Source organism: Mobula birostris, chromosome 3 (genome assembly GCF_030028105.1).
Source record: "Mobula birostris isolate sMobBir1 chromosome 3, sMobBir1.hap1, whole genome shotgun sequence".
Classification (NCBI taxonomy): Eukaryota; Metazoa; Chordata; class Chondrichthyes; order Myliobatiformes; family Myliobatidae; genus Mobula; species Mobula birostris.
This window is the reverse complement of record NC_092372.1, coordinates 206,428,499-206,455,571: the sequence shown is the minus strand read 5'-3', so window position 1 is coordinate 206,455,571 and position 27,073 is coordinate 206,428,499. Positions and strand designations below refer to the sequence as shown.

General features: G+C 40.0%; 1 protein-coding gene across 2 annotated transcripts in view; it reads right to left on the bottom strand.

Annotated features, from left to right (window-relative positions):
* esyt2b (extended synaptotagmin-like protein 2b) overlaps positions 1-27,073 on the bottom strand; it is a 193,338-nt gene that overhangs the window by 101,874 nt on the left and 64,391 nt on the right. The gene's annotated exons all lie outside the window — the stretch shown is intronic.

Here is a 27,073-nt window from a genome sequence, read left to right as displayed (position 1 = left end):
ATTAGAGACAGCAGAATGTTTCAGGCAAAGTATGAATAGGTGGCTATTATTAAACAACACTAGTGGTGCATAAGTTTCCTGTGAGCATTACCTCCCATATTAGTTTTCAACCTTGAACATTTGCAAGAGAAAGAAACTCCTCTATGGAATTCTGCTGTGGTCAAGTCCATGATATCATATACATGACAGACGATAATGGAGAATTCATTATAAAGACACAGGCAGACACTCCTTTGACTACAGATTAAACTCCAATATGGGATGATACAATTGAGCAGTCTCAGAAATTCGGGGAGGGGAAGGTTTTCCAAAACACAAACATAAAGAGCGAGAAGGGATTGTGGGTTGGAAAATATTTAGAAAGAAATTGCAACAGCTATTTCCTGATTTATATAGGTACAATAAAGTACAGTATGTAATCGAAAAGAATAATTGTGCAGAATAATGAGTGGCCGAAGAATGGGGTAAAGACATTTATTAAGACAAAAGCTCAAACACAAAAATTAGTAAGTTCCATTCTTCTTTTGTCTCCTTCCTAGTTCAGATGAAGGGTCTTTGACTTGAAACTTTACCTCAATTTCTTTTCTCACTGATGTGGTCTGATTTGTTGAGTGTCTCTAGCATTTTCTGGTTATTTATTTTAGATGTACAGCATCTGCATTTTTCTTAAGTGACTCACACAATTCTCCCTGGCTTTGAGCATGGTACATGACAGTCTTTATACACGTTACGACAGTTTTAAAAAAAAAAGGGCAAATACAGCTTCCCTTTCATGACAGGCAATTCAGGCCAATATTAGCAGTAAATACAACAAATTGTTTTGTTTAAAAAAAATTACTTATCAAGAGTCAGGTTTGTCAACGTGGAATTTTTAATGAAAGGTCAAGTTAATTGTCGGAATAGTGTAATGGCTCCAAAATGCATTGGATATCCATTTTCAGTGTCTCAGAGGCAAAATTTACAGGGGCATGCAAAAGTTTGGGCACTCCTGGTCAAAATTTCTGTTACTGTGAATAGTTAAGTGAGTAGAAGATAAACTGATCTCCAAAAGTCATCAAGTTAAAGATGAAACATTCTTCTAAACATTTTAAACAAGATTAGTGTATTATTTTTGCTTTGTATAATTTTAGAATGAAAAAAGGAAAGGAGAACCATGAAAAAGTTTGGGCACCCTAAGAGAGCTGAGCTCTCAGATAACTTTTACCAAGGTCTCAGACCTTAATTAGCTTGTTAGGGCTATGGCTTGTTCACAATCATCGTTAGGAAAGGCCAGGTGATGCAAATTTCAAAGCTTTATCAATACCCTGACTCCTCAAACCTTGTCCCAACAATCAGCAGCCATAGGCTCCTCTAAACAGCTGCCTAGCACTCTGAAAATTAAAATAAATGATGCCCACAAAGCAGAAGGCTATAAGAAGATAGCAAAGCATTTTCAGGTAGCCATTTCCTCAGTTCATAACGTAATTAAGAAATGGCAGTTAGATTAGATTAGATTATGAGGACACAGAGTCCTCTTTTATTGTCATTTAGTAATGCATGCATTAAGAAATAATACAATATTCCTCCGGTGTGATATCACAAAACACTGGACAGACAAAGACTGAAAAAACTAACAAAACCACATAATTATTACATATAGTTACAACAGTGCAACAATACCATAACTTGATGAAGAACAGGCCATGGCACAGTAAAAAAGTTCAAAGTCTCTTGAATGCCCCACATCTCACGCAGACGGGAGGAAAACTCTCCCTGCCATGCCTGACCACAGTCTGACTCTGAGTCGTCCGAAAACTTAGAGCCTCCGATCAGCCCTCCAACACACAGTACCGAGCACCATCTCTATCCGAACGATTCGACCTCAGTCTCGGTCGCCAGCAGCAGGCAAAGCCGGGGATTTTGAGGCCTTCCCTCCGGAAGATTCTCAATCGCCCAGTAACAGAGGCAGCGAACTGGCGTTTCAGAAATTACTCCAGATGTTCCTCTGTGCTTTCACGTCTGTCTCCATCAAATCAGAATTGTCCACGGCCCCTATTTAACGGATACAATATCATTTCAATGGACAGCTGTGCGCGCATGGCATGCTGCTATCTCTTCCTCCCTCCACCGAACAGTGAAGGTCAAGTTGAGGTCTGGAAGACCAAGAACTTCCTGAGAGAACTGCTCGTAGGATTGCTAGAAAGGCACATCAAAATCCCCGTTTGACTGCACAAGACCTTCAGGAAGATTTAAAAGACTCGGGAGTGGTGGTGCACTGTTCTACTGTGCAGCAACACCTGCACAAATATGACCTTCATGGAAGAGTCAGAAGAAAACCTTTCCCGTACTCAACACAAAATTCAGCGTCAGAAGTTTGCAAAGGCACATCGAAACAAGCCTGATGCATTTTGGAAACAAGTCCTATGGATTGATGAAGTTAAAATAGAATTTTTTGGCTGCAATGAGCAAAGGTATGTTTAGAGGAAAAAAGGTGCAGAATTTCATGAAAAGAACACCTCTACAACTGTTAAGCACGGGAGTGGATCGATCATGCTTTGGGCTTGTGTTGCAGCCAGTGGCACGGTGAACATTTCACTGGTAGAGGGAAGAATGAATTCAATTAAATACCAGCAAATTCTGGAAGCAAATAACACACCGCCTGTAAAAAAAGCCAAAGATGAAAAGAGGATGGCTTCTACAACAGGATACTGATCCTAAACACACCTCAAAATCCACAATGGACTACCTCAAGAGGCGCAAGCTGAAGGTTTTGCCATGGCCTTCACAGTTCCCGACCTAAACAACATCGAAAATCTGTGGATAGACCTCACAAGAGCAGTGCATGCAAGACAGCCCAAGAATCTCACAGAACTAGAAGGCCTTTGCAAGGAAGAATGGGCGAAAATTCCCCAAACAAGAATTGAAAGACTCTTAGCTGGCTACAGAAAGCATTTACGAACTGTGATACTTGCCAAAGGGGGTGTTACTAAGTACTGACCATGCAGGGTGCCCAAACTTTTGCTTCAGGCCCTTTTCCTCTTTTGTTATTTTGAAACTGTAAAAGATGGAAATAAAAAAGTAATCTTGCTTAAAATGTTAAAGAAATGTGTCATCTTTAACTTTATGCCTTTTGGAAATCAGGTCCATCTTTTACTCACTGAGCTATTCACAGTAACAGAAATTTTGACCAGAGGTGTCCAATTTTCGCATGCCACTGTATTTGCAAGACAACATATTGTTTACATGTTGAGAGTGCCTGCTCGCTGTGAAAAGTGAATGTTTCCAATCATTTGTGAAATTTTTATGTTGTTTGAGAGATCAACCCACCCCATGACAATGCTTTCCAAAACTTTCCAAAATTTACAAAAGCACACACAAATATATAGAAAGCAACAGACTATGCTTAAAGACACGGTATTCAACAAGATAATATAGGTAAATGTGGCTTGCACTATTGATATAATCTGCATGAATGTTGACAAAGTATTTGATGAGTCCTACATGGCAGCAGAATGGTAAGAAAAATAAACAATGTTACTAAATATGATACATTGCTACTTCACATAACACCACCTTAACAGAGTACTGATTCATTCTATGCTTAGTCCTGAACACATACAGGTAAGCTTCCACTCACTTGCCTAGTCCCCATACTTTAATATGCTTAGATGGTGAGAAAAGAGCCAACAGGAGCTCAAAGCTCATACAGCAAGCACTGTCAGTCCTCAGCAACAGCCCAACAGCACTGTCAAAAACACAATAAGACAGTGGTGAATCTGTGGAATTCTTTGCCACAGACAGCTGTGGAAGCCAAGTCTTTTATGTATATTTAAGACAGAGGTTGATAGGTTCTTCATTGGTCAAGGCATGAAGGGATATGGGGAGCAACACACATCGAAGTTGCTGGTGAACACAGCAGGCCTGACAGCATCTCTAGGAAGAGGTACAGTCGACGTTTCGGGCCGAGACTCTTCGTCAGGACCAAGGGATATGGGGAGAAGGCAGGAGACTGGGGCTGAGAGGAAAATTGGATTAGCCATGATGAAATGGCAGAGCAGACTTGATGGGCCAAATGGCCTAGTTCTGCCCCTTTTATCTTATGGTCTTGTATCTCACTATAAAATGTTATATTAACCCTTTTGGCATTGATTCCATTCATGGTCACATTCCTAGAAATAAACACTGACACTAAACACGAAGCAAAGTACAGGTCCACAATCCCTTAACGGAATTCAGAATTTTCTGGATTTCAGACCCCCCCCCCCCCCATAACAAAAAACATGTATGCTCAAGTCCTTTATTTAACCCGTCTCATTGTGGTGGACTTTAGGACCCAGTGGCGTACTAAACCTACGCACATCCTCCTGTATACTTTAAATCATCTCCAGATTACTTATAATACCTAATACAATGTAAATGCTATGTAATTAATTGTTATACAGTATTGTTCAGGGAATAATGACAAGAAAAATTATTTCCAACAAAAACTTTCAATAAAACATAAAAATATACAGCTTCAATTGAACCGAATCAAACACATGGTAAATGACTAAGTGGAATAAATGTAGAATGTCACTGTCACTAGAAAACTTCAGTAACTTGTCTATCTGCTTATTTAAATCATATACAGAGGTAGTTCCGACAGTATTTTCTTCAGTGTGACGCCACACAGACACACCATGATAAAGCTTCTGCAGTAACTCCACTTTCTGCATTACTGATAATGATAGATGCTTCCTCTCTTTTTCTCATTGTTACCCATAGGGGAATCTGCAGGTCTTTTTGACATTTTCACAGTGAAATTAAACACAAAGTCAACAGTGAACACAGCAAATGCATGTGTAACCAGTACGAGCGCTGAGCCACAACTGACGTCTGGCAGCTTCTGCTAGTGCTGCCACATTACACCTGAGTGACGTCAGCTATTGGCAAAAAAACTTCGGTTTTCGGAGCTTTTTGGACTTCAGAATTTCCGATAAAGGAATGTGCACCTGTACCAGTGTGCCTATAATTCACTACAATGCACCTCCCTGCTTTATCAAAAATTTTCATCAATATTAAAAATATCTATTTAATATTTGACATTTTACCTTTTGTGAACAGAGCCATTCTTTGGTACATACAGTCGGCCCTCCGTATCTGCGGGTTCCGCATCCGCAGATTGGGAAAACCCATAAGTTCTCTCTCCAGCACTCATTGTTTCAGCATTGTTCACCTCGTGTCTCGTTTGGTTGCGAAGAAGCAATTACCATTAATTTATATGGGAAAAAATTTTGAGCGTTCCCAGACCCAAAAAATAACCTACCAAATCATACCAAATTACACATAAAACCTAAAATAACACTAACATATAGTAAAAGCAGGAATGATATGCTACTAGCAGAACCAATAGTAACATCGGCGGCTTTCAAGATTCCTTCTGTCTGTGTGTAAATACAATAGTACGAATGGTGGACGCAGGCAAGTTCAACGCACGCACAATGTCTTTATTGCGTTCACCGTGATCGAAATGCATAATTACATCCAGTTTTACGCTAAGTGTTACACCCTTACGAGCTCTCTTAGGCTTTTCAGCTACCTTAGGGCACATCTTGCTAACGGATGCACAAAATAAATCGAGATAAAGCACTCTTGCTGCTCAGGGTGCGCGTTGCCTCTATAATGGCTCGCTGCAAAACAAATGCTGAACGCTATTTTCATTTTTTGTAACACAAGCTCTCTTAGGCTTTTATAGAAGGGACTTCAGCATCCGCGAATTTTGGTATCCGCGGGGGTCCCGGAACCAATCCCCCGCAGATACGGAGGGCTGACTGTCATTCTAAATTTAAAATATTCAATTAACCCAAATACCCAACATACCAGCTGAAAATGTGACTGGAACAAGCAGAACTGTCTGACATTACCTTCAGCAATAGGTTCATTGCTGAAAAACTCAAGTTATGCTTGGATGAAGCAAGTAGTAAGAGCTTGGTTGATTATGTTAGTGCTACAAAAAGCACTTTACACTGAATGAAGAGAAAATTGAACATTTTGAATCATAGGAAGTTACCAAAATAGAAGGGGATTATCATCCATTCTGTTGATGCTGGCTAATAACAATCCAGCTTAAATTCTCCATTGTACCACTAGCTGATAGCCCTGTAGATTACAGTTCTTCAATTCCACATCCAAGCACTTTTTAAAAAAAAACCATGAATGGTGTCTACTCACTCCTCCTGACAAAAAACCCTAACATAATGCAAGTGATGAACTTACCTTCATTTACCCTCTTTTCATTTTAACAATTGATGCATATTCATGCCATTCTTTTTGAAATCTGCTAAAGAAGGCAGGATCTTCCCATTTTACTTTATCTGGGGCCATCACACTTTACACACACAGTGCCCACTTTATTAAGAGCTCCTGAACCTAATGAGGGGGCCACTGAGTGCAAGTTCGTGGTCTTATGCTGCTGTAGCCTATCCACTTCAAGGTTCGACACGTGGTGTGTTCAGAGATGCTCTTCTGCACACTACTGTTGGTTATTTGAGTTACTGTCGCCTTCCTGTCAGCTTGAACCACCCTGGCCATTCTCCTCTGACCTCTCACATTAACAAGGTATTTTCACCCACAGAACTCATTGGACGTTCTTTGTTTTTCTCATCATTCTCTGTAAACTCTAGACTGCTGTGCATCAGAAATCACAGCAGAGCAGCAGTTTCTGAGATATTCAAACCACCCTGTCTGGTGCAAGTCCTTAGGTCATGTTTCTTCCCCACTTTGATGTTTGGTCTGAACAACAACTGAACCTTTTGACCATGTATATACGCTTTTATGCATTGAGTTGCTGCCACATGATTAGCTGATTAGATATTTGCACTAACTAGCTAGTGTACAGGTGAACCTAATAAAGTGGAATCTGAATGTAAATCAGTTAAACCCCACCCTCTCCCAGCTACCTTTATCTGAAGAAAACACAAACCAATCCAATTTTTCCTCATAATCAGAAATTTTCAGTCTTAGCAATATCTTCTTTTCCAATCATTTTGCATCACTCCAAAAATTAGAACAGCACTTACTGACACTCTGCACATCTCCACCCCCACCCAAACTCCTCAACCACCGATCCCGATCATCTCTTGAACAAAGCACAGTCCATAGTTTGAAGTTAATGCAATACAAATTCAATTATTGCTTATGTCCCATACTCTAGAGTAACAGAAAAAGAGCAATCTTAGAAACATTTAATGCCTCTCATCACATTGCTCCTGAAAACAGTGAAACACTGCAGAGCAAACATTAATTTTCATAGCAAAATATTCCATGATGCTCCAAAGGGCAAACAGCCAATAATTTTTGTCACTGTGCCACATGTCATTATCCGCCCTATATCTCTCCTTAAGCTTGACTAAAAAAATAGGTTTAAATAAATATTTGGAAGGAGGAAAGAGAGGCAAAGAGCTTCACTGAAGGAATTCCAGAGCTAAAATACAGCTGAAAATACAGTCATCAATGGACAAATTATTAAATTCAGTGAGAATTGGAGGATAGTAAATAATGATCAAGAAGTAAAGGCTTAAGGGGATTGAACAGTTTTGGGAAGACAAGACCATAGAAGGATTGGGGTACAAGGATGAAACAAGCCATTGAATAGCTTGGCACCAATGCAGAAAGCAATGCTTGGAAAGAACAAATAAATGGAACTAACTGCAAGTTATGAAATGGAGAGTGAAGAGATCTCAAATTTATAGAGGATAGAATGAGAGAAACTACACAGAAGTGTGCTAGATCTGTCAAATATGGAGGTAACAATGAGATGAAATGAGGGCTTCAGTTGCAGGTGAGTTGAGACAGAGGTAGAGTCAGGTCACTGTTATGGGAGTAAAAATGGTCAATTCCAATAAAGCTAGCTCAATCTTGTCATGCTAAAGAAATGGTTTGTTCTTATAATACTTAGTCAAGATTTATCTATTTTTGTACATGTGTACACAAACAAGTAAATTAGGTCAAAATTCACACACAAAACAATGAAATTACAACTAACCATTGAATGCAGTGCTCCAGATGGGCATATTCCAATTAATTTAATTGCAAACCTTGTGGCACATCTATTAACAACAAACAACAGGAATTCTGCAGATGCTGGAAATTCAAGCAACACACATAAAAGTTGCTGGTGAACGCAGCAGGCCAGGCAGCATCTCTAGGAAGAGGTACAGTCGACGTTTCAGACCGAGACCCTTCGTCAGGACTAACTGAAGAAAGAGTGAGTAAGGGATTTGAAAGTTGGAGGGGGAGAGGGAGATCCAAAATGATAGGAGAAGACAGGAGGGGGAGGGATGGAGCCAAGAGCTGGACAGGTGATAGGCAAAAGGGATACGAGAGGATCATGGGACAGGAGGTCCGGGGAGAAAGATGGGGGGGGGGACCCAGAGGATGGGCAAGGGGTATATTCAGAGGGACAGAGGGAGAAAAAGGAGAGTGAGAGAAAGAATGTGTGTATAAAAATAAGTAACAGATGGGGCACGAGGGGGAGGTGGGGCATTAGCAGAAGTTAGAGAAGTCGATGTTCATGCCATCAGGTTGGAGGCTACCCTGACGGAATATAAGGTGTTGTTCCTCCAACCTGAGTGTGGCTTCATCTTTACAGTAGAGGAGGCCATGGACAGACGTGTCAGAATGGGAATGGGATATGGAATTAAAATGAGTGGCCACTGGGAGATCCTGCTTTCTCTGGCGGACAGAGCATAGATGTTCAGCAAAGCAGTCTTTCTCTGGCAGGCAGAGCGTTTATTATTTACATAGTTATTAGTATGAAAAAATTAGCCAACTAGCTCAGGGAAATAAAAAAATAAATTATGCAGCAAATTGCAAATCTACAGAACTTGCTTGTTGACTGTGTGCAACAAAGATCATCTCCCCTTCGTCTCCCAACTATTTTTAAGAATTTACTGAATTAAGATCAAATCATGTCCAGTAGTGTCAGCAAAGGGCATCTGCCTCTGAAATTCATTCAGGCCATTTATAGGAGCAATCTCCTAACTTTTCATAATAGTAAACTATCTTAATTTCTTTTGCAACTATTTTTTCAAGTATTGATCTGCTTTTCCTTTTAAAGTTACAGTTAAATCTACATCCTCTTAACAAGCAATGCATTTTAGATGATGCCCCTTTGCCGTGTAAAAACACCTTTTCACCACATCTCCTTTCTTCTTTTGTCAATCATCTTGTTATCTACTTCTCAATTCTTCTAAAGGATGTTTCTTTGTAGCTACTGTCCAGATTGCTCATTACTTTGTACACCTTCATCACATCCATTAAACCTTCTTTAATATATATATATATATATATATATATATATATATATATATAGAGTATCCAAGTTTCTCCAGCCTTTCCATGTAAAACAAGTCCTCTGTCCCCCATTCTAGTAAATCCTTCCTGCACATTCTCTCAAAAGTCGTAACTTCCTTGCTTGCCTCTATTTAGGAAGCTCAAACCTGAATATTTTTATATGCAATTTTAACCTGACCTGCAATATAGAACAACTTGTGTTCGAGCAAATCAGATCTCTGTTTCTGCACACCTTTAGAACTGTGCTCCTTTTACTGGTGTGGCATTCCTCATTCATTACACTTCTGTATTAAACTTCACTTGCTCGTTTCTTATTCCATCGAGCCATGAACTATTTGAAGTCCATTAATTTTTTTTTATTAAACTCAACATGGTAAAATGTTTAAATGAAGGCTTGCATTTCCCTGCTACCTTTGAATATTGCAGGGAATTCTCACTTTTTGCAGATCCTGATATAAAGTTTTGAAGTCAATGTTGTAAAAAAGAAACAGTATGTGCAAAGCAAGCTCCCACAAACTTCTGTACTGAAATAACCCAATTATCTGTTGAAGAAGTGTTGACTGAGAGATACCTACTGTGCAGAATATCATAATAAATCGACTCGTACTCAAAATATTGTCATGGTATCTTTTGTGGTCATCAGAGCAGAGAGGCAGCAACATTAATACCTCACTCAACAAAATCCCACTTCCATTGTCTTACATGTCTTCCATTTATAAACTGACCTAAATTTTTGCGCTCTGGTCCCCGGAGTGTGATTTTGACATACTTACTGAATGCAAATGAGCGATACTATTGAGTGAATCTTTTTGTGGAAGGGTATTTCATAGAATACCCAATTAATGAGTATTTCTACACCATTCAACTCAAATCCTTTTTTCTTTCAACAAGTTAAATTGAGGGCTGATAACAGATTGCTGAGAGAAACAGTGTCCTCAGTGAAGAAAAGGATTGCAACATTCAAAGGCAGAGAGCATTATAGAAACAAGTCGAGCATCAGGGAAACAGACTTCTCAACCAAACCGGCCCATGCAAATCAAGATATCTATCCATCCAGTTCCACTTGCTTACATTTGGCCTCCATCACTCTATCTTTTCCATGTAACCATCCAAAAGTCTTTTCAATATTGTAATATCCTGTCAGCTTTTCCCACATACTCACCACCGTTTGTGTGAAAATACTTCTCCTCTGGTCCCTTTTAAAATGTATCCTCTTAACTGAAATCTACGTCCCTTAGTTCTAGACTCCCCTACTCTGGGGAAAAAAGGCCGACAATTCATCTCACGTCTGCCCCTCATGATTTTATATACTTTATGTGGTCACCTTTCAGGCTGTGACACTCACTCCAAGGAAAGAAGTCTCAGCCTACTTCAACTCATTTAGAATGCCATTGCTAGACTTTTAACTAAAACCAGTTTAAGGGAACATACGACTCCCATCTTAGCTACTCTGCATGGGCTTCCTGTATCTTTTAGAACTGATTTTAAAGCTCTGAATAGCCTGGAACTGGAGAACATCAAAGGATCGTTTTCATTTTATAATCTTGCTCAAGCTCACTGGTTTTCTTCCGCCAGCCTCTTAAATTTAAACAATCTCCCTTAAAAGATAATTGGCAAGTCAGCTTTTTTGAACTATGCTCCTTAACTGCGGAATTTAATACATAAAACTATAAAGGGATGCAGACCCAGTTGAACTTTTAAACACCAGCTCAAAACATATTTATTTAATGTTGCTTTTAACTAGCATCTCTTTATCTTTTATTTTAATGTTTATTTTTATCTTTAATTTTATGTCCATGTTTGTACTTGTATCCCATTGTATAGTACTTTGAACTCCATTATCAGTAAGAAAAGTGCTCAATAAAACTATTGTTATTATTATTATTAACCAGACTCTCCCTATAATTCAAGCCATCCTGCCCAGGAACATCTGTATAAATCTTTTATGCACCCATTCCAACACCAACCTCTGACCACTCTGTCTAATGAGAAATGTCAGGATGAGCAATTAAACAAATCAACAAAAATTATATTCGCTAAACTGCATCTGAGGGACAAAACTAAAAACTCAAAACCTCAGCTTCAAAGATCTGTTGAATGGATTTCCTTTTCCTGCCCAAAATCAATGAAAAGCCACTCTGCTATGGATTTCAACTAACAATCAATAAGTACATCTAATGGTATATGACACTTCCTCCAACAATAATGAAATAAATAATATGAAGGTTGTGAAGAGTAGAAGATGTTTTAACTCTTCCTGTCCTGCCACAGCATCAATGAATTGTATATCATGGAAATAGGCCATTTTCAAGTCAAGTTTATTGTCATTTCGACCATAAGCTGCTGGTACAGTACACAGTAAAAACGAAACAATGTTCCTCCATGGTGCTACATGAAACAACACAAAACTACACTAGACTATGTGAGACAGCACAAGGCTACACTACTCTACGCAAAACAACACACAAACTGCACTAGACTACAGACCTGCACAAGACTACATAAAGTGCAGAAAACAGTGCAGGGCAGTACAATAATTAATAAACAAGACAATAGGCACAGTAGAGGACAAATTACAATATAATAATAAATGATGTAGATGTCAGTCTAGATTCTGAGTATTGAGGAGTCTGATGGCTTGGGGGAAGAAACTGTTGCACAGTCTGGTCGTGAGAGCCCGAATGCTTCAGTACCTTTTGCCAGATGGCAGGAGGGAGAAGAGTTTGTATGAGGGGTGCGTGGGATCCTTCACAATACTGTTAGCTTTGCGGGTGCAGCGTGTGGCGTAAATGTCTGTAATTGCGGGAAGAGAGACCCCGATGATCTTCTCAGCTGACCTCACTATCCGCTGCAGGGTCTTGCGATCCAAGACGGTGCAATTCCTGAACCAGGCAGTGATGCAGCTGCTCAGGATGCTCTCAATACAACCTCTGTAGAATATGGTGAGGATGGGGGCTGGGAGATGGACTTTTCTCAGCCCTCGCAGAAAGTAGAGACGCTGCTGGCCTTCTTGGCTATGGAGCTAGTGTTGAGGAACCAGGTGAGATTCTCCGCCAGGTGAACACAAAGAAATTTGGTGCTCTTAACGATCTCAACGGAGGAGCCGTCAATGTTCAGCGGAGAGTGGTCGCTCCGTGCTCTCCTGAAGTCAACAACCATCTCTTTTGTTTTGTTCACATTCAGAGACAGGTTGTTGGCCCTGCACCAGTCTGTTAGCCACTGCACCTCCTCTCTGTATGCTGACTCGTCGTTCTTGCTGTTGAGATCCACCACGGTCACGTCATCGGCGAACTTGATGATGTGATTCGAGCTGTGTATTACTGCATAGACGTGAGCAAATCATCCATACCAATAATCACCCTTCATATTCATCCCATCATCCAGCATAGTCCTGTATCCCCAAGTGATTCAAGTATCCATCTAGACACTTCTTAAATATTATCAATGACCCTGTTCCAACCACTCACTCAGATCATAACACAAAGTCAAGAGTCCATCTTATCATATTAGACATCCATTCAATAGTCTTATCATAGCTGGATAGAAATTTTTGAGCGTGGTTTACAAACTCTTGTATAGTTTGTTTTCTATAATAATTTCCTCCCTCTTTTTCTTGACCCACCCACACCCCCATCTCTGTTTTAATGCACTGCAAATGTTTGTTTATCTCTGTTTGTATAATTTCCTCTTTCTGAAGTCACATTTTCGTTCCTAGAGTCACACCGCACAGTCCAACTCATCCATGCAAGTTACCTACTTTAGCTTCCATTTGTCCATACTCATGTTAACTTACTTATCCATGTACCTGCTCAAACATTTTTAAATTGAACGAATGTACCCATCTCTGTCACTTCCATTGGTCATTCATTCTATATATAAACACACTGAGGAATAATTGCCTTTCAGGTCTCCTTTAAATCTTTCTCCTCTCATCTTAAACCTGTGCTCACTGGTTTTAGACTCCCCTGCTCAGAGAACAAGATTATGATCATACATCTTAGCTATGCTCCTTGTAATTTTATATACCTCTATAAAGGTCACCCTTCAGTCTCCTATTTTCCAGGAGAATCAGCCCCAGTCTATCTAGTCCCTCATGATAAACACAAGCCATCCAGTCCCAGCATCCTTATCAATCTTTTCTACTACTTCTCCAACATAATCACATACTTGCTATAGTATGGTGCAGTCTCCCAGCATTTTGTTTGGCCTGTTTCTTGCCCTGACCAATGAAGGCAAGAATACCATACAGCTTATTCACCTCTGTTTAAAAGTGCCCCCACTTTCAAAGTACTTGCACTCCTCGATTTCTCTGTTCTGCAACATCTTAAGCCCTGGTTATATTTTGTCCTGATTTATTCCCAAAAAATGCATCACTTTGAGCTTGTCGAAAATTGATTCCATTTGCTATTCCATTGCCCATGCCCTTGGCTCATCTAAATTGCGTTGCAATGTTTGACAAATTCTTCACTATCCACTGTACCACAAATTTTGGTATCACCCACAAACTTACAGACAATGCCATCCATATTCTTATCCAAATTGTAATTTGACAAACAAAAGCGGACCCGACACTGATCACTGCCATGGACCACTGGTCATAGGTCTCCAACTGGAAAACAAACCTCCACTACCACCCACTAATTCCTACCATGCCAGTGTCGTTTCCAATTGGTTAGCTTGCCCTGGATCCCATATGATTTCACCTTCTGGACCTGCCTACCATGCAGGACTTACTGTTAGCTTTGCTGGTTTCACTCAGTCTATGTGGAAGACAACACTCTGTTTAACCTCATCAAATCTCTTGCTTACCACTTCAAACAACCTTATCAAATTTATGAGGCATGATTTCCCACACATGCTCACTGTCCCCAACCACTCCTTGCCTTCCAAAATGCGAAGAGATGTTGTCTTTCAGAATCTCCCTAGTAACTTTCCTACCACTCCCATTCAGTCCACCAGCCTGTAGTTCCCTAACTTGCTTTTACAGCCCTCCTGAAATATCGGTACAACATTAACTAGCCTCCAGTCTTCCAGTATCTCGCCATGGCTAACGAAAATACAAGTCTTTGCCACCCCATCAATTTCTTCCCTTACTTCCCACAATGTCCTAGGATACACTTGGTCAGGTGCCAGGGATTTATGTATCTTTATGAACTTCAAGACCAGCAAACCTCTTTGTTCATCTCATCTCAATATTTTTAACCACTATTCTCTTCCCTGAACTTGCTACCTTCCATGATCACTTCTTCAATATGAAGGCATGAATCTTGAAGATAAATAAAATTTGTGTGTGATGATTTGGCATATAGCATATCAAAGTTAGAAATCAAACAAATTGGGGGCAGGCATATCTGATGAGGCAACATCACACAATGGAGGTGATCAGTTACATGAGAAACTTGGAACTCTGTCATCCAGGAGGGAGTATGTTTACAATAGGGCCAATTAGCAGTAGAACAAATTTGTTGAATTATTAAGCAAATGGGCATAAAAAAACAAAAATACAAACCAAGGCTTTGACATAATTTCCATCATGTCATCACATAAGGAGAATTAAATTTTATAAATGTAAACAATAAATCAACTTGCATCAGTGATGGTTCATCATTAAACAACAGTTCTGGGATTCTCAGGTGCTAGGGCTTTAAAAAAACTGAGTACTGAACACAAACATCTTTGTAAACATACTTCACCTTGGCGCCACAGCATAAAAGAAAACCTGGCAACAGCATAACACATCATTAAAATGACTTAGCATTAAACAGATCAAATTAAGGCTGAGAAATAAGGACAAAGTATGAGGATACCTGAGGAAGAGAAAGAAAGATGGTGTGACCAACAGTGCTGTGTTCAAAAATCACATTGGCATGTTGTTGTCTCATTACAACTCTTCAAGATCCATCTTTCCACTCTTCACTTGTCTCATTGCATCATTTTGTCTGATGTCATTATCGACATCTTCCAACCTAATTATACACCTTTCTCCTCTGATTCTTTCCGTTCACACCAGTTCTCCCTGCCAAAGTTAAGAAACTTAGTTTTTGTAACATTTTCCATTTCTGATACAAGATCCTTTGAATCATTGATCAACTTCTCTGTTGATATATCTTAACTTGCTGTGCATTTTGGCCTTAACATGCTGTGTACTTCAGCTTTGTCTTTAAGAACAGATATTCAGCTCCTTCCATTTTAAAAAGTACACGCATAGAGAACATATGGAGAGGCGGCAGGGAAGGACAGTTATTCTGCAAAAGTAAAAATAGCAGGGGAAAGAAAGAAGAGAAAATATAACTCTGCCTATAAACACAGCTGTTAAGCTATCCCATTAGACCATAAGACCAAAAGATATAGCAGCAGTAGGCCATTCGGCCCTTTGAGTCTGCTCCACCATTCAATCATGGGCTGATCCAATTCTTCCAGTCATCCCCATTCCCCTGTTTTCACCCCATACCCTTTGAAGCCCTGGCTAATCAAGAACTTATCTATCTCTGCCTCAAATACACCCAATGATTTGGCCTCCACAGCCACTCGTGGCAACAAATTCCACAGATTTACCACCGTCTGACTAAAGTAATTTTTCCGCATCTCAGTTCTAAAAGGACGTCCTTCAATCCTGAAGTCGTGCCCTCTTGTCCTAGAATCCCCTACCATGGGAAATAACTTTGCCATGTCTAATCTGTTCAGGCCTCTTAACATTTTGAATGTTTCTATGAGCTCTCCCTTCATTCTCCTGAATTCCAGGGAATACAGCCCAAGAACTGCCAGACGTTCCTCATATGGTAACCCTTTCATTCCTGGGATCATTCTCGTGAATCTTCTCTGAACCCTCTCCAATGTCAGTATATCCTTTCTAAAACAAGAGGCACTTATGACACTGATATCTGTCCAATAACCTAGAAAACTATGCAGGTTCTACATTCACATAGAATAGAACAAATCCAAACTGATCAATTACCATTCCTACAAACTTCGCTCAATAAGAAATAAAGTAATGGAAGGTTGAACCAAGCAGTACTCAGAAGCCACTGATATGCTCACCGGTACTCAGTTTAGGTTCCAGCTTGGCTGTTTATCTCCAGAACATACTGCCTCTTTGTTCCAAACATAGGCAAAGCAACAATTCCAGAAGACAGGCGACAGCAAATACCCTAGATATCATGACAGCAAGTGACCAAATCTGGTATCATAATGAAACTAGCATAACTATTCATTATATGCTACATCTACAGTGATGAAATGCTTTGAGAGGTTGGTCATGACTAGACTGAACTCCTGCCTCAGTAAGGACGTGGACCCATTGCAATTTGCTTATCGCCACAATAGGTCAATGGCAGATGCAATCTCAATGGCTTTTCACACGGCTTTAGACCACCTGGACAACACAAACACCTACGTCAGGGTGCTTTTCATCGACTATAGTTCAGTATTTACTACCATTATTCCCACAATCCTGATAGAGAAGTTACAGAACCTGGGCCTCTGTACCTCCTTCTGCAATTGGATCCTCGACTTCCTAAACCAAAGACCACAATCTGTGCGGATTGGTGATAACATCTCCTCCTTGCTGACGATCGACACTGGCGCACCTCAGGGGTGTGTGCTTAGCTCACTGCTCTACTTTCTATATACCCATAACTGTGTGGCTAGGCATAGCTCAAATACCATCTATAAATTTGCTGATGACATAACCATTGTTGGTAGAATCTCAGGTGGTGACAAGAGGGCTACAGGAGTGAGATATGCCAACTAGTTGAGTGGTATCGCAGCAACAACCTGGCACTCAATGTCAGTGAGACAAAAGAGCTGATTGTGGACTTCAGGAAGGGTAAGACGAAGAAGCACACAACAATCCTCATAGAGGGATCAGAAGTGGAGACAGTGAGTAGTTTCAAGTTCCTGGGTGCCAAGATCTCTGAAGCCCAAACCTGGTCTCAACATATCGATGCAGTTATAAAGAAGGCAAGACAGCGACTATACTTCATTAGGAGTTTAAAGAGATTTCATGTGTCAACAAATACACTCAAAAACTTCAAAAGATGGACCATGAAGAGCATTCTGACAGGCTGCATCACTGTCTTGTATGGGGGGTGGGGGGAGGGGGCTACTGCATAGGACCGAAAGAAGCTACAGAGAGTTGTAAATTTAGTCAGCTCCATCTTGGGTACTAGCCTACAAAGTACCCAGGACATCTTCAAGGAGTGGTGTCTCAGAAAGGCAGCTTCCATTTTTAAGGACCTCCAGCACCCAGGGCATGCCCTTTTCTCACTGTTACCATCAGGTAGGAGGTACAGATGCCTGAAGGCACACATTCAGCGATTCAGGAACAGCTTCTTCCCCTCTGCCATCCAATTCCTAAATGGACATTGAACCCTTGAACACTACCTCATCTTTTTTAAAATATATGTTATTTCTGTTTTTTGCACAATTTTAAATCTATCCAATATACGTGACATTATTTATTTCTCTTCTATATCATGTATTGCATTGAACTGCTGCTGCTGCTGCTAAATTAACAAATTTCACGACAAATGCTGGTGATAATAAACCTGATTCTGACTACAATGAAAGTGAAGCAGTGTTAATCAAATGCAAATTTTTCATTGATATTCCTAACTTCATAAACTAACACCAAGCAAGCTAGTTGCAATTGTTAGGTAATCAACATCACTGTTACCAAATATTCTTGTATCAGTGTCTCAGAGATCACCTTTCATCAGCAATTTAACTAGATTAACCATTTACAACTGCTGTGGCTACAAAGATCAGTCAAACACTGGAATTCACTTCCTGACTTCCCAAGCCATATCTGCAAGATACAGGCCATATATGTCTAAATCCACGTCTTTCACATTAAGGATTGTCAATAAGAAACAGCATCCTACAGAAGAGAGCAGCCAGTATCTTATCCAATGGGCTATATGTACGCTCTTTCCAGAAGTAATGCCCAGTGACTGCGGTTTGGCATCTTTTAAATACACAATAGAAGCTAACCAATGTTTTTACAGCAGACCTCTCAAATCTATCACCTGTCACTCAGACATGAAAACTGGTGTTATGGAAACTACAGAAGATAGTCAAAGGATACATTAGGATATAGTTAAGTTGGAAGTTTGGGTGCAGAAAAGGCTCATCTGGACACTATCATCTGGACAATTGTGAAGGATTGAATTCTGGAAGGTCAAAAGCAAGATCAAAGTATTCAATAAATGGCAGAACCCTTATGAGCATTTAAGTACAGAGCCATCTTGGCCCATAGCTCCATAGTTCCCTGAAAGTGTCCAACCCAGTGGATACTGTGGTAAAGAATGTGTTAATGGCATGACTGCCTTCACGAGCCAGGGCATTGAGTAAAAGTTCATCAGTCATGTTACAGCTATATAAAACTTCAGTTGGGCCATAGTTGAAGTACTGTGTGCAGTTCTGGTCAGGATAAGGATATGGAAACTTTGAAGGTAGTGCACATGAGATTTCCCAGAATGTCACCTGGGTTGGAGTGTATTATTTACAAGAGGTTAGACAAAGTAAAATAATTTTCTCTATAACGTCTGAGGGGTAAACTGACTAATTATATACAATAGTTTTGATTCCATCCTCACCACCAACCCCTCAAGTGGAAATGTCAAATACTAGAGGGATAGCTATAAGGCTGAGCGGGAGACTCCAAAGGAGACTTATGGGCCTTTGTTTTAAAACAGAGTGGTAGGTATCTGGAAGGTGCTGCCAAGAGAGGTTGTAAAAGGAGAAGTGATAACAATGTTCAAGAGACATTTAGATAGGTACACAAACAGACAGGAATAGAGAAATACAATCATATACAAGCTGATGTTATTAATTTAGACTGGCACCATGATCGGCAAAGACAATGACATGAAGAGCCTTTTCCCTCTTCGAAATAAAAACATAGAGCAGGTATGACACCTTCGTTGAATTTTTACTTTAAGTGACAAGCACGAATATGACGTGGTTACATGATGACATATGACATTTATGTAAGTACTTTTAGAAATAATCTGTAATGAATTACTTAAAGCTTAATCAACATATTTATAATATTACTGAAATATTAAATACATAACTCATCCCTTCTTTGCTATAAACTACAACTCAATATAGACAGCATTTCAACATAGAAAAGCACAGATACACAGAAAACCTACAGTACTACACAGGCCCTTCAGCCCACAATGCCGTGCCGAACAGGTACTTACTTTCGAAGTTGCCGAGGGTTACCACTAGCCCTTTATTTTTCTAAGCTCCATGTACCTATCCAGCAGACTCTTAAAAGACCCTATCGTATCCACCTCCACCACCGTCAGCGGCAGCCCATTCCACGCACTCACCACTCTCTGGCGTAAAAAAACTAACCCCTGACATCTCCTCTGTACCTACTTCTGAGCACCTTAAAACTGTGCCCTCTCATGTTAACCATTTCAGCCCTGGGCAAAAGCCTCTGACTATCCACACAATCAATGCCTCTCATCATCTTATCCACCTCTATCAGGTCACCTCTCATCCTCCACCACTCCAAGGAGAAAAGGCGCAGTTCACTCAACCTATTCTCCCCAATCCAGGCAACATCCTTGGAAATCTAAACATATATAACATATATACACACAATATACTATATGATACAGCTACTACACAGACATTCACAGCATAGTAAATTTTAAATTGTCCCATTCAGACCTAAAGATTTAATCACTGTGGAGGCTTTCTTACACTTGTGGGATTAGAGCAGAGTGTGGTTGAGCCCACTAGGGGATCAACTATTCGGGATTGGGTATTGTGCAATGAACCAGAATAGATTATAGACCTGAAGATAAGAGAACCCTTCGGGGGAAGTGATCATAACGTGATAGAATTCACCCTGAAATTTGAAAAGCAGCAGCTAAAGTCAGATGTATCAGTATTACAGTGGAGTAAAGGGAATTACAGAGGCAACGAGAGAGGAGTTGGCAGAATTGATTGGAAAAGAACACCGGCAGGGATGATAGCAGAGCAGCAATGACTGGGATTTCTGGGAACAATTCAGAAGGCACAGGATATAAACCTCCCAAAGAGGAAGAAAAAGATTTCTAAAGGCAAGATGACACAACCATGGTTGACAAGAAAAGTTAAAGCCAAAGCGAGGGCTAATAATAAGAGCAAAAATTAGTGGGAAGTTAGAAGTTAGGGAAGCTTTGAAATACCAACAAAAGGCGATTAAAAAAAGTCATTAAGGTAAAGATGGAATACAAAAGCAAGTTAGCCAATAGTATTAACGAGGAAACCAAAAACTTCTTCAGATACATAAAGTGTAAAAGAGAGGCGCAAGTTGATATTAGACCACTGGAAAACAATGCTGGAGAGGTAGGAATAGGGGGCAAGGAAATGGCGGATGAACAGAATAAGTGTTTTGCATCAGTCAACAATGTGGAAGACACTAGCAGTATGGTGGAAGTTCAAGGTGTAAGGGGTCATGAAGTGTGTGAAGTTACCATTACTACAGAGAAGGTTCTTAGGAAACTGAAAGGTCTGAAGGTAGATGTCACCTGGACCAGATGGAGTACATCCCAGAGTTCTGAAAGAGGTGGCTGATGAGATTGCGGAAGCATTAGTAATGAACTTTCAAGAACCGCTAGACTTTGGTATGGTTATAGAAGATTGAAAAATTGTAAATGTCACTCCACTCTTCAAGAAGGGATAGAGGCAGAAGAAAGGACATCACAGGCCTCTTAGTCTGATCTCAGCGGTTGGGAAGATTTTGGAGTCAATTGCTATGGATGGGTTTTGGGGTTCTTGGAGGCACATGACAAAACAGGCAGTCAGCATAGTTTCCACAAGAGAATTATTTGAAGAAATAACAAGTAGGATACACAAAAGAGAATTTGGATTTTCAGAAGGTCTTTGACAAAATGGCACAATTGAGGCTGCCTTATAAGCAACGAGCCCATGGTATTACAGACAAGACTCTAGCATGGAGGCAAAGAGTTGAAATAAAGAAGGCCTTTTCTGGTTGGGTACCAGTGACAAGTAGTGTTCCACAGCAGCTGGTGTTGGGACAGATTCTTTTTACATTACAAGTTAATGATTTGGATGGGGAAACTGATGGCTTTGTTGCAAAGTTGCAGATGATACGAAGATGAGTGGAGGAGCAGGTAGCTTTGAGGAAGTAGGAGAGGTTACAGAAGGACTTCAAACAGAGTGGAAGAATGGACAAAGAAGTGGCAGATGGAATATAGTGTTGGGAAGAGTATGGTCATGCACTTTGGTAGAAGAAATAAAAGGGTTGACTTTTTTCTAAATGAAGAGAAAATACAAAAACTGGGGCACAAAGTGACTTCTGAATGCTTGAGCAGGATTCCTTAAGGTTTAATTTGTAGGTTGATTCTATGGAAAGGAAAGCAAATGTGTTGTTAGCATTCATTTCAAGAGAACTAGAATATAAAAGCAAGGATGTAATGTCGAGACTTTATAAAGACGTAGTGAAACCTCACTTGGAATATTGTGAGCACGTTTGGGCCTCTTATCGTATAAAAGTATGTGCTGAAACTGGAGAGGGTTCAAAGGACGTTCACAAAAATAATTCCAGGTATAAACAGCTTGTCATATGAAGAGTGCTTGATGGATCTGGACCTGTATTCACTGGAATTCAGACTAATGAGGGGTGACCTCTCTAACGCCTATTGAATGGTGAAAGGTTCGATAGAGTAGGTGTGGAGACGATGTTTTCTATGGTGGAAGAGTCTAAGACCAGAGGACACAGCTTCAGAATAGAGGGGCGTCCTTTTTGAATAGAGATGAGGTATTTCTTAAGCCTGAGAGTGGTGAATCTAAGTCTGTATGTTTATTTAAGGCAGACATTGATAGATTCTTGATTGGTCAGGGTATTAAAGGATACAGGGAAAAGACAGGAGATGGGGGCTGAGAGGAAAAATGCATCAGCCATGATGAAATGGTGGAACAGACTCGATAAGCCAGATAACCTAGTTCTGCTCCCATGTCTTAGGGTCTTATAATGCCTTTCCTGACAAGGGGGATTACTCCGCTTGGCAGGTAAGATGTGGCTGTGAAACAATCTTAGGTTCTGAGGCATCCACCATGTGGTTGTAGGAGTAGCCTCTGGGACTGCAGGAAGTGGTTCTGATAGCTCTGGCCATCTTTCTTCCTTTTTCTAGGTTTTTCTCTCTGGATCTACTTCCATCCTTGCTTCTCTCTTTATCCTGCTCTCTATCCTTTTCTCAGTCACGCTCCCTTTCCTTATCCTTGGTTCTCTCGCAATCCCCATCATGGTCTTGTATATATTCTTTCTCTCTTTCTCTTCATCTTATCTTTCTTTTTCTTGCCTACCTTTTTCTTCTAGATTCCTGAGAGTTTCTCTGAATTTGCTAATTTCTCATGAAATTGGGTTTTATTCATTGCAACTGAACTTGTCAATCTTTCTGATGTAGCTAGCCACTTCTGCTTTTTTATTATGATTATCAGCCAGTACTCATCATTTATGAACCCATAAATTTGTATGTTTTCTGCCATTTTTAAAAAAAAACACAAACTACTTTCTCTCCTTGTGAAGAAAGAAAAAAGTTGGTCAACCTTCACTAACCCGACTACCTGTATGTAATCCAGTTCCTTCGATAATCCAGCACTGATTATGCTTAATGTGATCCTTCTGTAATTCGGCATTTTCACTAATCCAGCACTCCTCAGGTCCCAATGGTGCCGGATTAGTGAAGATTGACCTGTACTGTGCTACTTTTTAACTCAACCATTTCTCACTTAACTTTTTGTTAAACTGGAATGCATTTCAACAGATAGGTAGTCATCTTGGGTTCATTTAAAACTTCCTTGTTGACAGTGTTATATTTTGTAATTTCAAAAAAGTAAAACTAATCGAAATAAGAAAACGGAGCCTGGAGTAACATCTTAGTTTCATTTTTGCTTTAAGCATATGACATGGTGCACGGTGATGTATGCCATTTACATACTTTTATATATAATCCATAATTAATTATTTAAACAAAGATTAATCAACATATTTTCAATATTCCTCAAATATTACTGAAAAAGTAAATACACAACAGGTCTATGGGAATACTATCCATTCATGTTCCCTTACAGGCTAAATACCAACCTAACTGTTTCTTTAAACACACTGCGTGGAAAATTCTAGTAATGCTTATTTTACATTGTGGAAACTCTTGTATAATAAAAATTACTGCAGTTAAAGTCAGCCACCAAATAGAATTAGGATTTTGAAAATAAATGCTAACCTTGCCAGTAGTGCACAGATGTCATGAAAAAAATGAAATCAACAGCCAGAAGGTAGTTTGCAAATTTAGCTACATGCCACGTCTATACGATTTCTATTGCTTGCATCTTATTCTCAATTTATATTAAAATAATCTGCAACAAATTTAAGTACTGGATCAAAGGATTAGAATTTTTTAGCATCAAGAAAATAAACGTAACAGCTGTGCCAAACAATCTCAAATGCATATAGTCAAATCAGAATTTTTTTTGCTTCATTTTAAATTTGTAATAGTTCAAATAGTTTAAAAGATAGTCTGACAGAGTAAAATACTACAGATGTGCAGCCTGAAAGAGTGCCTGATGAAGCATACAAACTTACCACTCAGCACTTTCTGCAGGGATCGCTACCTAGGCGACTCCCTCATCCATTCGTCCCTCTCCACTGTTCTCCCTCCTGGTACATATACTTGCAAACAGAACAAATTCTATGCCTGCTGTTAAACTTCCTCCCTCAAACAGTCATTCCAGGTGAGGCGACATTTCACCTGTGAGTTTGTCTGGGTCATCTACTGTATCCGGTGCTCCCGATGTGGCCTCCTGTATATCGGTGAGACCCAACGTAGATTGGGAGACAACTTCACTGAGCACCTACATTCCGTTCGTCAGAAAAAGTGGGATCTCTGGGTGGCCACCCATTTCAATTCTACCTCCCGTTCTCATTCCGACATGTCAGTCCATAGCCTTGACTACTGCCGCGGTGAAGCCACACTCAGGTTGCAGGAGCAACACCTTATATTCCATCTGGGTGTCTGCAACCTGAAGGCATGAACATCGACTTCTCGAACTTCCAGTAACTGCCCACCATCCACTTCATCATTCCCATATCCCTCTCTCACCTCATCTCCTTACCTGCCCATCATCTCACTTTGGTACTTGGTGCTCCTCCCCTTTCTCCTCCTTCCATGATCTTCTACCCTCTATCAGATTTCCCCTTCTCCAGCCCTTTATCTCTTTCCAGAGCTTCCCAGCTCTTCACTTCACCCCTCCCCTTCTCCCATTTTCACTATCACTTCTTCCTCCCCTTCCCCCACCTTCTTGATCTACGAGGGGTGATAGATAAGTTCATGGCCTAAGGTAGAAGGAATCAATTCTAGAAAACCTAGCACATTTATTTTTCAGCATAGTCCCCTCCCACATTTACACACTTAGTCCAGCGGTCGTGGAGCATACGGATCCCTTCTTTGTAGAAGTCGGCATCTTGGGACCTCTAGAAAGTGGTCCACAGCAGGGGTGATTGGTAAGTTTGTGGCCTAAGGTAGAAGGAGATGAGTTATACAGCTCTCTTTACATGCACATGCAGTTCAACTCTGAGTGATTATGCAGAAAGTTTGAAGTTAATAACTCATTTCCTTCTACCTTAGGCCACAAACTTATCAATCACCCCTGCTGTGGACCACTTTCTGGAGGTCCAAGACTCCGACTTCTATAAAGAAGGGATCCGTATGCTCCACGACCGCTGGACTAAGTGTGTAAATGTAGGAGGGGACTATGTTAAAAAATAAATATGCTAGGTTTCTAAAATTGACTCCTTCTACCTTAGGTCACGAACTTATCAATCACCCCTCGTAACTTCTCCTCTTTTTTCCCAGTCCTGATGAAGGGTTTTGGTCCAAAATATCAACTATAATCTTTTCTAGAGATGCTGACTGGCCTGCTGAGTTCCTCTAGCATTTTCTGTGTGTTGCTTGGTTTTCCAGCATCTGCAGATTTTCTCATCTTTGCATTGATCCGTTCATCCGAACAAAGTAAATCTGTAGCATTTTATTCTGGGCTGACATGCCAATGAAAGCACTCTATCACTAGTTTCCATAATGCACAGTGAAACAGATTATATCCAGGAAACAAATATCGCAAATACCACTTAGTTGTACACTTAAATAATTGATTAAACCAAATTGCAATACTCTGATATACACAGTACATACACTATTTTATTCATGAATTTGCCTCTTCTCAGTTTCCTTTTTCCAGACTGTGTGCCACATTTTAAAATATGCCACAGGTTTGTACTTCCAACAGCTCCCTGGCTGGGAATGTGAGCTCTAACTGACCTTCAAAGCAAAAACTGTTTCCTCATCTTCCTTCTAATCCTTCAACCAAGCCCTTGCCCTTGGTTTTTAACTCCATAGTCATGGGAATAGCAGCTATTCAGATCCTTCAATTTTATACAACTCAGTTCAATTTCTCCTTAGCCTTTTCTATTCCAAAGAAAGCAAACCTGGCTCATTCATTGCTAATATAATCCAGTTCTGATAGCATTCTCAAATCTTTTCTGTACGAATTCAATTGCAATTACATAACTGATGACCCGAATTTCTTACATATTATCTTATTTTCAAGTGCAATTACTTTGTATTCCTGTAATTTTCACTAAGTAGATGATAATCAAAATGCCTTTCATTGCCAAGACAGTAAGGGGAACATCTCTGTTTTATTTGAAATCACATCATTGGGTTTTTTTTAAGTGTGCACCCAAGGAAAGTTTGGTTTATCATTAAACAAAAAAAGACACACCTTGAAAGTACAACATCTCTTCCACACTGCACTATTGTATCACTGTTGACTGAGCTTCCAAATTACTGGGGTGATAAAGTTACTGCAGTACATTAGTGAATGCCATTTCAAATCGTGGCTCAATCACCCTCTAGTCAGAAATCAACAACAAAAAAATCTGCATATTGAACTTTCTGCACTTACATCAAAATCAGGTTTAATATCAGCAGCATATGTCGAGAAATTTGTCAACTTTGAGGTAGCAATACATGATAAATATAGGGGGAAGAAAATGAGAATCACAGTATATTAAGTAGTCAAATTAAATAAGTAGTGCAAAAACAGAAATAATAAAGTAGTGAGGTAGCGTTCGTGGGTTCAATGTCCCATTTTGAAAATGGCTAATACAAGAGTGCATAATTTTAAGGTGAGAGGAGGAAAATGTAGGCAGAATGTCAGAGGTATGTTGTTGTTTTTTTTTATATACACACAGTGAACGGTGGGTGTAAGGAACATGGTGCCGGGGTGGTAGTAGAAACAGATACATTAGGGACATTTGAGAAAGTCTTAAACAGGCATAGGGATGAAAGAAAATGGAGGACAATGTAAGAGGGAAGGATTAGACTGATAGTAGGCTTGCATAGATCTGCACAACATCATGGGCCTTTTCTATGTTGTACTGTACTATGTTCTATATACAAAGATACAGTGAAAACTTTGTTTGCATCCATCCAGAGGGGAAGATGATGCTCCTGAATTGTTAAATGTGTGCCTTCAGGCTTTTGTACCTCCTTTTTGATGGTAACAATGAAAAGAGGGTATATCCTGGGTAATGTTGGTCCTTAATGATGGATGCCACCCTTCTGAGGCACTGCTCCTTGAAGGTGACTTGGATATTAAGGAGGCTGGTGCCCATAATGGAACCAACTAACTTTACAACTCTCTGCAGCTTACTTCAATTCTGGGCAGTAGAAGCCAG